Below are 12,363 nucleotides of genomic sequence, written 5' to 3' on the forward strand. Positions count from 1 at the left end.
CAAATATACCCAAACTGGGTGCATCTTTACAGTCATCTGAGCTATCTGAGTCATCTCTCTGCCAGGCTTCCTTCGCTTTCCCTGTCCACCACGCAATAAGTAAAAAAGCTACGAACCCACCTACACTTAAACCTGACCCAAATAACCCCACGTTGCTTGATACTGCAGTGAATCTTGTCCGCGATTGACCGTGCGTAGCGCTTTACAGGGGTGGGAAAGATTCCCCTGCCGGGAGGCCTCCCTATGTGCCGACGCCAAAAAAACACGTATGAATTGCAAAACCTTTCCTCACTGCGCCTACTTCAACCCAGAAAGGTCCTACTCCAGTCTCCCCTTGGAACGAAACTTGGCAGAGTGAGACGAGCCAGTGTTTGACCTCAAAGTCCAACTCACCCTGCCTGTACAACAAAGCTTCTATCAAAATTTGGGTGGTGATGATGAACAGCAGTGCAACTATGTTCAGGACACAGGCTGAATACTATTAAAAAACAACTCTTACTTTGGAGGGTCCCCAATCGATCTACATCAGACTTGCCCGTGTACCCTCCACCATTTACTGATGGAAAACTTACCAACTTACTGACCTAACAATGATTTTACTTAATATCAAAAAATGTGATCACCAATGTATCTCAGACGCCAATACAGATTTTAAATGCATTCATAAAATGTCATCCATGGGCTGAATAATTGTTTGAGAAAGCCAACATCAGAAACACAGTTACAGCCAATTCATCAGAACAGCAATGTTCCATCAATAATTCCATTTAAACCAGTCAGTCTCCTTGCTCACACTCTACCTTTTTACCTCAACAGTAATCACTTCTACAAAGAGTAGAGCTATGATGTACATATGTAAATATAAATCTGAGGATGTGTTTATTTTTTTCTGATATTGGGGTATATGCATATGCTAAGGAGTTGGTATATATATATATATATATATATATTTTTTTTATTCTATTGGTTACTTTAAATTTATCTTAAAAGTTTCTCTGATTCTGACACACATACAAAGATGATTGTGTTTGTTTCTGAATCTAACAAAAAAACAAACAAAAGAAAAACACAGCTGGACAATTCATTCATAACATGTGATCTATGAGCTTCAGGCATCACAAGTGAAGAGCTGGTAAAACTTCTGTTCCCACAACAGAGTTGACAAATGGTCACAGTCTGTATTTAATCAGCACTTGAGCTGCACTATGCAGAAAAACAGCTCATCCACCTCCTAAATGCAGCAGACTCACTTCCTGGTCGTGTCCTGTAGTTTGAAGAGCAGCTTGCAGACTTGTGCGATGTGGGCTGCAATAGTCCTTCAGAGGTGAGGTCCGGAGATCTAGGCGGTGTCCAGGGCTTGGTGGATCAAGTCAGGCCACAACATTCCCCTTCCAGCCTTCCTTACGGTTGGACATATGAGTCAGAGAAAAAAAATATATTAGCCATCAGTAAAAAGCAAACAGACTAAAGCAAACCTTCAACATGAGCTCAGATCTCACCTTTGGTTGCCGCTCTCTCACTTCCTCTGACTCTGGTGTCCGCTGCTTTCACAGACTGTTGTGGAACAGTCCAGTGCATCCATCCCTACAGGGTGGAAAGTCTGCTGGGAGTCTCCGAAGTCATCTGTCCATCAGTCCATTAACTCAAAACTTCATCAAATTCCAGTTCTGTATTACCTGTGAAACTCCTCAGCATGTTCTGCCGTGGTCTTGTGGTCTTGTGATCTTTGCAAACCATTCCACAGAGGCTGAGCAGTAATTAGCAAGTCCAATGTCCTGACGTGCATGGAGACAGTCTGAGAAGATGCTATTGTCTCCTACTGAACTTTACACCTTTTGCAGGATAATCATATCAACAGGTTGGTAGCTCAATGTTTTGGGCTCAGAGACAGAGAAGTCTAAATGTAAAGTAAGAAATTTAAAAAAAAAGACAAAATAAATGATCAAACGCTACAGAGAACAAGTTTTTCTTCATCCAAGTGACAAAGTTAAATAAGTTCATAATGACAAAAAACTTAAGAAAAATAATAACTATGAAAACAAAAAAAACATACACATAAATATGTAAAGTTAAACTAACAAACAAAATGACAAGTGTATGAAAAGGGTGCTAAAAGACGGACAACTGACAATTTGGAAGAAATGTGTGCAACAGACAATGTAAAAGTAAACAGCATGGATAAAGAGAGTAACACCATCACTGGAGGTTCAGCCACAGAATAAAGCCTCAGTACACTCATAATCGAACTTCAGAATCATTTAAACAGAATTTATGGTCTGTCCAAACTTCTACATGTCTCTGTCTCTGTTTCTTCAAACACTGGAAAGAAACTGTGTCTTCCCTCTAGTGTTTTTGAAATGGTTTCTAAAACATAGTGAAAGGTTAACATCTGTAAACATCTTTTCAGGTTTTCCTTCTGAAATGGCTGTCACTCTGTTCAGATTTGTTCATAAAGATTCGCAGTTCTACCTCAAGACAAAGTCTGTTATCCTTAAGACCTTCTCTACAATTCAGCCCATGACAGTGTCTCATTTCAAGTATGTCAATAGCATGTAGCTCTGTAGGAGCAAATTGACCATTATTGTTCAACTTGGTAAACTTGACACATCTATTAGGTTTTCACAGTGGTCACTGCGTTCATCATCACCACTAGATGGAAAATGAAGCAAATATACCCAAACTGGGTGCATCTTTACAGCAGTCTGAGCTATCTGAGTCGTCTCTCTGCCAGGCTTCCTTTGCTTACCCTGTCCACCACACAATAAAAAAAAGGTACGAACCCACCTACACTTAAACCTGACCCAAATAACCCCACGTCACTTGAAATTGCAGTGAATCTTGTCCGCGGTTGACCGTGCATAGCGCTTTACAGGGGCGGGAAAGATTCCCCTGCCGGGAGGCCTCCCTATGTGCCAACGCCAAAAAAACGTAAGAATCGCAAAACTTCTCCTCACTGCACCTACTTCAACCCAGAAAGGTCCTACTCCAGTCTCCCCTTGGAACGAAACTTGGCAGAGTGAGACGAGCCAGTGTTTGACCTCAAAGTCCAACTCACCCTCCCTATACAATAAAGCTTCTATCACAATTTGGGTGGTGATGATGGACAGCAGTGAAGTTATGCTCAGGACACAGGCTGAATACTATTAAAAAAACAAATCTTACTTTGGAGGATCCCCAATTCATCTACATTAGACCTGCCTGTGTACGTCCACCATTTACTGATCAATGATTTTACTCAATTTCAAAAAATGTGATCACCAATGTATCTCAGATGCCAATACAGATTTTAAATGCATTCATAAAACGTCATCCATGGGCTGAATAACTGTTTGAGAAAGCCAATGTCAGAAACAGTTACAGCCAATTCATCAGAACAGCAATGTTCTCTCAATAATTCCATTCAAACCAGTGTCCTTGCTCACACTTTACGTTTTTACCTCAACAGTAATCACTTCTATAAACAGCAGACCTATGGTGTACATATGTAAATATAAATCTGAAGACTGTTTATTTTTTTTTCTGATATTGGGGTATATGCAAATTCTAAGGAGTCGGTGGTGTATTTTCTTTTTATTCTAATAGTTATTTATAATTTAATTAACATTTTTTATATCTTTCTTCTGTCTGTCAACTCTTTTGCATACTACATTGCATTTTCTTCATTTTTTACTGGGACTTTGATTGTAACTAAAGAATTTCCCTCCAGGGATTAATAAAGTTTCTCTGATTCTGACACACATACAAAGAAGATTGTGTTTGTTTCTGAATCTAACAAAAAAAAACAAAACAAAAGAAAACATCTGGAAAATTCATTCATAATACGTGATCTATGAGCTTCTGGCATCACAAGTGAAGAGCTGGTAAAACTTCAGTTCCAACAACAGAGATAATAAATGGTCACAGTCTGTGCTTAATCAGCACTTGACCTTCACTACGCAAAAAAGCAGCCCGTCCACCACCTAGCTGCAGCAGATTCACTTCCTGGTTGTGTCCTGTAGTTTGAAGAGCAGCTTGCAGACTTGTGTGACGTGGGCTGCAACAGTCCTTCAGAGGTGAGGTCCGCAGATCGAGGCAGTGTCCAGGGCTTGGTGGATCAGGTCAGGCCACGTTCCCCTTCCAGCCTTCCTTAAAGTTGGACATATGACTTTAACAGAGGAAAAAAAAAATCATTAGCCATCAGTAAAAAGCAAAGAGACTAAAGCAAACCTTCAATATGAGCTCAGATCTTGCTGTTGGTTGCCGCTCTCTCACTTCTCCTGACTCTGGTGTCTGCTGCTTTCACAGACTGTTGTGGAACAGTCCAGTGCATCCATCCCTGCAGGGTGGAAAGTCTGCTGGGAGTCTCCGAAGTCATCTATCCATCAGTCCATTAACTCAAAACTTCATCACATTCCAGTTCTGTATTGCCTGTGGAACTCCTCCTCCTTGATGAATAACCACTTGAGAAAGCCAACATCACAGATCCAGCTGTGTTTCGTTTGAACTTTCCTGAGACCATCTCCTTTTGAGGGATCACAAGTGAAGAGCTGGTAAAACTTTGGTTGCAACAACAGAGTACATAAATGGTCACAGTTTGTGCTTAATCAGTATTTGAGCTTCACTATGCAAAAAATCAGCCCATTCGCCTCCTAAATGCAGCAGACTTACTTCCTGGTTGTGTCCTGTAGTTTGAAGAGCAGCTTGCAGACTTGTGCGATGTGGGCTGCAGTAGTCCTTCAGAGGTGAGGTCCGGAGATCTAGGCGGTGTCCAGGGCTTGGTGGATCACATCAGGCCACAACATTCCCCTTCCAGCCTTCCTTAAAGTTGGACATATGACTTGAACAGAGGAAAAAAAAATCATTAGCCATCAGTAAAAAGCAAACAGACTAAAGCAAACCTTCAACATGAGCTCAGATCTTACTGTTGGTTGCCGCTCTCTCACTTCTCCTGACTCTGGTGTCTGCTGCTTTCACAGACTGTTGTGGAACAGTCCAGTGCATCCATCCCTGCAGGGTGGAAAGTCTGCTGGGAGTCTCCGAAGTCATCTATCCATCAGTCCATTAACTCAAAACTTCATCACATTCCAGTTCTGTATTGCCTGTGGAACTCCTCCTCCTTGATGAATAACCACTTGAGAAAGCCAACATCACAGATCCAGCTGTGTTTCGTTTGAACTTTCCTGAGACCATCTCCTTTTGAGGGATCACAAGTGAAGAGCTGGTAAAACTTTGGTTGCAACAACAGAGTACATAAATGGTCACAGTCTGTGCTTAATCAGTATTTGAGCTTCACTATGCAAAAAATCAGCCCATTCGCCTCCTAAATGTAGCAGACTCACTTCCTGGTTTTGTCCTGTAGTTTGAAGAGCAGCTTGCAGACTTGTGCGATGTGGGCTGCAGTACTCCTTCAGAGGTGAGGTCCGGAGATCTAGGCGGTGTCCAGGGCTTGGTGGATCACATCAGGCCACAACATTCCCCTTCCAGCCTTCCTTAATGTTGGACATATGACTCAAACAGAGAGAGAGAAAAAAAACAATTATTAGTCATAAGTAAAAAGCAAACAGACTAAAGCAAACCTTAAACATGAGCTCAGATCTCACCTTTGGTTGCCGCTCTCTCGCTTCTCCTGACTCTGGTGTCCGCCACTTTCACAGACTGTTGTGGAACAGTCCAGTCCATCCATCCCTACAGGGTGGAAAGTCTGCTGGGAGTCTCTGAAGTCATCCATCCATCAGTCCATTAACTCGAAGCTTCATCACATTCCAGTTCTGTATTGCCTGTGGAACTCCTCCTCAGCATGTTCTGCCATGGTTTTGTGATCTTTTCAAACACTTCCACAGAGGCTCAGCAGTAATTACAGAGTCCAATGTCCTGACGTAAAATGGAGACAGTTTGAGAAGATGCTATTGTCTCCTACTGCACTTTACACCTTTTGCAGAATAAGCATATCAACAGGTTGATAGCTCCATGTCTTTGGCTCAGAGACAGAAAAGTCCAAATGTAAAGCAAGAAATTAAAAAAAAAAAAAAAGACAAAACAAATGATCAAGCACTACAGACTACAAGGTTTTCTTCATCCAAGTGAAAAAGAAATGTAAGAAAAAGGATAACTGAAAACAAGAATAAGAAACACAAAAATATGTAAAGTTAAACGAAAATAAATAAAATGAGTATATGAAAAAGGTGCCAAAAGACAACTGACAATTTGGGAGAAATCAGTGCAACAGACCATGTAAAAGTAAATAGCATGGATAGAGTAACACCATCACTAGAGGTTCAGCCACAGATTAAAGGCACTGATAAACTACAGAATCATTTAAGCAGAATTTATGGTCTGTCCAAACGTCAACATATCTTCCTCACTGTTTCTTCAAAAACTGGAATGAGGCCTTAATTGTGTCTTCCCCTCTAGTGTTTGCCATAGTTTGTAAAACATAGTGAAAGGTTTCTCTACTATCTGTAAACATCTTTTCAGGTTTCTGACATTGGCTTTTCAGGAAAGCCAATGTCAGAAACATATTTACAATCAAGTCAGAATAACAATGTTCTATCAATAATTCCATTTAGACCAGTCAAAATACAGGCAAGTCATTATGAAAGTCTTGGTCCTAATCAGTTATGATGATTTTAGAGAAGTTATCACCAGGAAATAACAAGGTAATCCACAGATTAAAAGAATTTACAGGGAAGCACATGTGGGGACAGTAAAAATAAAAATAAAAATAAATAAACAAAATAAATAAAATTAAAAATTCAAACATTCAGATTCTGATTAAACTAAAATACAGCACCTACTTGGAGGAAACAGCATCAGAGCCTAAGAGACAGCCAGCACACCAACATTGCGGCTTTAGATGCCTCCTTGCTCACACTCTACCTTTTACCTCAACAGTAATCACTTCTATATACAGTAAACCTATGACACACATATTCTTGTCTTACTTCAGTTGTGAGGACACACTGAAGCATAACGCCTTAGCTCCTTAACCTAACCTGACCGTAACTCTCCAAACTGAAAGTTGAAAGGAGGTTCTGACTTATCAAAATGCCTGACTGTTTGTTTTTTTTTTAAAAAGCTGCGTGTTATTTGTCCTTCCACACTTGTGACCATAGTCACAAGTTCAAGTTAATCTGTCTTATTAGAAGCATTTTGTGACATAACTGCTGATATATATCACTGTATATTCTGCCAATCATCTGTCTGCTTTGGAAATTTGGTGTTTAGGTGGATCTGATCTGCCAATAAAGCTAATGAGCTGGAGGGGGAGCCAAATCAGCCCACATAAAGTTAATGGGGATGGGAGAGACCAAAATCCACCATCAGACAGAGAGACGGGCCATAAATAGCCCCAATGCTGGGCCCCCAGATCAACCCCTAGTAGGCTGATTAGAGGGAGGAAGAGAGACAGAGGTGTGAGTGTGAGTCTGTGTGTATGTGACAGAGAGAGAGACAGAAGGACAGAGACTGGCACAGCAGCCGAGACAAGGTAAAGTGATGGCACGGTGGCCAAGCAAATATCAGATATCAGATACCTCTTGAAGACTCGGACAGCAGCCAGGCTGGGAGGATGGACAGGAACAAATTCTGTAGGAGGAAAAGTTATGGCACGGCGGCCAGACATCCCAGCATCAAAGAAGCGAAAGTCGCATACCTCGTATAGCCTCTTCATCCCATGTAGTCAAAATCGACGAGCAAACAATAATCAAACAATAATCAAACAAACAACAATCAAACAATAATCAAACAAACAACCGCCCGACCAACAGATCAATAGAAAGAGAGACAACCGATGGCTGCCACACTGGATGGACAGGAACAAATTCTGTAGGAGGAAAAGTTATGGCACGGCGGCCAGACATCCCAGCATCAAAGAAGTGAAAGTCGTATACCTCGTATAGCCTCTTCATCCAACGTAGTCAAAATCGACGCTATAATGCTGAAAAAGGGTTAGGGTTAGGGTTAGAGTGCAAGAGAGTGTGCGTGCCAGAGAGAGTGACAGACGGGCAAACGGTCGGGCGGACAAATAATTATGGCATGGTGGCTGTGTGTGAGACAGAAAGAAAAAGAGGGTGGGATAGATTAGCACAGTGGCCGTGTGTGTGTGTGCGTCTGTGTGCGTGTGTGTGTGTGTGTGTGCGTGCATGCGTGTGTGTATGCAAGAGACATACACACACACAGACACATCTCAGCAGCAGAATAAAAACTTCACTTACAATTAGTTGATTTCTTTTCATGCTGATCTGTTTGTGGACCTGAAAGAAGAAGAAGCAGAAGCAGCAGCTCAGTCTGAGTCTGCAGGTCAGAGCCAGTTCACCTGTGAAGACACAGAGTGGACTGATCCTGTCCAACACTCACACTCTGTGGACATCAGTAACTGAATATAAATCCATCTGTGTGAAGCTTTATTCACACACACCTCACACTGATCAGGGAATAATAATTTCTCCTGCTGTGATTGAGCTTATGGAACATTCCTGTCATAGTTATTGATCATATTGGAGACTGTGATGTGTGAGTGAGGATGACTGTGGTGAAGCTGAAAGATGAAGATCTTCAGACTGACTGCAGGTGGTTTAGAGATCGGCAGAATGTTCTCTTCACTAAGCAGCGTTTCACAATCTTTAAATATTGTTTATTGATTAAATTCTGCTCAACGAGTAAAACGGAAAATCAACACTGATCAAACTGTTGATCGTATTTTACCGTCCGAGCTTCACTCAGAGCGAACCACCGCCCTCATGTTCACCTTCACCCAGGCCGCTGCTGCACCTGTGAGCCAAAGCAGCAGGTGCGCTCCAGACAGCCACAGTTCGCGCGCACTGACCTGCAGTCCTGGACTCTAATATAACTAATAAATGTTTATGTGGGTAAAAACTCTGAGGACTTACAGGCCTGTTTCCACATACTCCTGATAAACTCAGCACGTGGGAGGTGAACTGAGGGTTTACTAACGTTAACCGTGGAGGCCGCTGAGGCCTAATTATCTCTGTGCGGCTGCGCTGTCCCGCGTGTCATATTCAGCCTTTATCTTTACCAAATGAACCACATCACGGTCCAGAATTTCATTATGTCAAACCACTAAGACTGAAGGAATATTTACCACAGAACCAGGTGAGCTCCACCTTAAACCATAACCCCAGGTGGCACCAGCGCAACATGGCACCGTAAACTGTGACTGTTTTCGGAAGCATGTCGTTGGCGCGCTCGTTGGTGCTCGTATGAAATCGTGGATTGAAATGTTGTGTGTACTCACTTTTCGTAGAAAGTCCAAAAAGCCGTTTCCAAAGCGTCTGTCCAAGGTGAGCGGTGCGATAGAGACACGCGCACTGAGGCTGTGTGCGCGAGCATGTGCGCGGGCGTGAGCAGAAAATGGCGTCTGTGGCTCATATGGTGTAAAGGCCCGGGCCCCTCCGCTGCAGCATTTGAAACACAGATTCACAGTCTGATACACTTTGCCTGTTTCCCTCAGTGTGCTCACATTGATCCATACTCACTCAGAAACTCCGTGGAAGTCTGTGTTCCGCGCACACGCGCTCTCCTCTCCTCTCCTCTCCTCTCCTCCAAACCGGCGCGGTAATGGCGGACTCCGTGCGCCGCTTGGTGCTCACAGTGGTACGGTGGTTTAGCTGAACTACCAGCTGAAACCAGCTCCAACACACGGGTCAGCGTCCGGTTTTTATCAGGTTACACACTGACTCAAAGTCCCGGTCTTCACCTGATGAACAACAGTATTTCACAGATTTGACTGAACACACAGCCAGCGTCTCCCCATGACCACCTCTTTCTGGCGGCCTCGCGGCCTACACCTGCCCTTTTTAAGTCCCACCCCTCTAACAACCAGGCGGGTCGTCATCGCTGATTGGCTCGCTGATAACTGAGCCACACCATGTTTCCACAGGTACTTTGCGTTATGAAACAAAACTTAGAGACCAACCACACAGCCTGTTGTGTGTTGTTGTGTCGTGTCACACACCTTCAGCACAGTTTAGGCCATTTTATACCTGTGCTTGAATCGGCGCAGACGCAGCTAGTCTGAGGTGAGGGAGGGGCGTGAAAGCCCCTGTCGTCGAATCTGTCAGACCCCTAACATGTAACATCTCATATAAACAGTTCATATTATCAGTGTGTCAACAGCATTATAACTCTGACTCGACCTGGGTCGTTCCCCATCATCTCACCTGAACCTGAAACAACACTGAACCAGCGCAGCTTCATACATTAAGTTTAACTCAGTGGTGTTTTGTGTGGATGGTGAGTGAGCTGCACTGTGCAGCTGTTCTGTACACAAACATGATTTCATTTGATTTAAATCAGAATAGGTTTTCTTTTGTGGTTTCACATGTCCAGCTGTGGCTCCGCCATAGAGATTCATTCTGGATTTAAACACCTTTCAATAGGTTTAATGAACGCTCTGCTCCTCCACCTTCCCTCAGCATGTACAAGCACACTGACCTCAGCCTTTAACCAACTGACTGTACACAAGTGAGACAAAGGTAAAATGCTGCAATGTGACTGGCTGAACGTCCTCTCTGTCCCTCCTGATCGGATGCCCTTGCTGAGGCAGTAATCGTTTAACCCTTTCAGCCTGCAGCCTCTCAGAGCCTCATTAGATCCAGATGTGGTTATTTTTCACAGTAACCACAGCTGTTTGAGAGTGAGATTTATTTGATTTGATTTTAATAGTTCTGAGTCAACACACAACAAAACAAACTGTTGTTGGGTTAAAAATATCTGTAAACCTCAAACAAAAGATGTACCAGACTCTGCTGTCTGTCTACCCGATCACCTGCATCGTGCTTCTGCTCATGAAACTAAACACAGTCCTTTTGTGTTTTTTCCAGCCTTTACTGGGGAAGTGTCTGTTCTTCCTGAGAACCACCGACAAGGCCATAACCACCGCTAATGGACAGCAGGTCAGTGACTTGGCCCTGGTCCTTCAACGACCTCACTGCGATGTAGCTCTATCCTACCTGTGTGATACCTTCTCTGCATGCCTTGCTCCCCCACGCTGTTACACCTGCTGTGTTTACAGGAGGTGAACTTCGGCATGCTGGACTGCAGTGACGGCAGCATCCTGAGCAGTCCTCAAACTCTCAGTTTGAGGACTGAAAGTATTGTGGAGGGAAAACAGACTGAGACCCCCTCAGAGTGAGAGCAGGGTGTTTGTTTTCCAGACGGAGCAGATGCTGGAGCTGCTGCCAGAGTAATAGTAAGAGACAGTAAATTTGCTGCCCCCACAGTGCTGATTCAGTGTCCCTCTTGTTTTAACTGAGATGTGTGATTCCCTGAGATTAGTCAAGTCCAGAAAATTACTCACTGATTTGATTTCATTTAACTTTTATAAAAGCTTGAATTTCATTATTGTCTCTTTGCTCTTTCTTTGGTGGCTTCCTGGGCTCTGGTTCTCCCTTTGTATCAACATCATAACAAGGAGGACTGACTCCAGCCCCGTATGAGACGTCCACATGAACAAGTCCATCTTCATTGGCTGATGTCACTAACGTAGGACGATTCAGTTGCTCCCACAGTTTCTGCTTGATGTGACGTCCCAGTGCCAAAGTGTACGGACGGTGCCGGCCGTTCTTGTACCTGAGGAGAGTAAGAGACAGAAATTATAGCATAACTTTGTGATTCAAAAGCTTATACCTGTAAAACATTAAGAGATAGATTGAAAAAAAAATGTAACAAACACATGATTGGAAAAGTCAAACATACTTTGCAGCATCATCTACCACTTCATGGTAGATCTGCTGGTACTCCTCCACTGAGTGGTTGAGGATTCTCAGAGGGCTGTCATGTTGTAGTGGAGCAGCGGTGGGCTGAAGGCTGGAGGCCTGTATGGAGGCCACTGGCAGGTCAGCATCTGGGATTGACGACCGCCTCCTCTCCTGGGGAGGCTCGGCAGTAGCAGCAGAGGTTTTGCGCTTTTGATGTAAATTTGGTGCCTGGAAAGAGTCAGCAACACACAAGAACATGTCAGACTCCAGTTAACTTCTTACTTTTTGTCCATTTTGTAAGATTACAGAGTTACAACTTTTATTTCTTTACACCTGGATGCAACAAAACTGTAAGTATTAAAATATTATCAAAATGAACTTGAAATTGAAAATTGAAGTCACAGACTGAAGCTGTGAATCATAAAACTTGATGCAACTTATCAGGACAGTGACTGAAATGTGACTATGTGTGCGTCATGCTTAGTAAAACCTAAATCTCTAAATCTCTAGTATAAATTTTTTAACCAAAGATGCAAATCCCATGTCTAACCTGGTCGTCTCTGCAGCACGGACACTGTTTATGGGCTCCAGGCTTCCTGCCTCTCTCTGCCAGACTGTTAAAAGTGTCGATGGTAAAATACATAGAAAACACCCCAGACTTTCAAAG

The sequence above is a fragment of the Toxotes jaculatrix genome, chromosome 4 (assembly GCF_017976425.1).
Source record: "Toxotes jaculatrix isolate fToxJac2 chromosome 4, fToxJac2.pri, whole genome shotgun sequence".
NCBI lineage: Eukaryota > Metazoa > Chordata > Actinopteri > Toxotidae > Toxotes > Toxotes jaculatrix.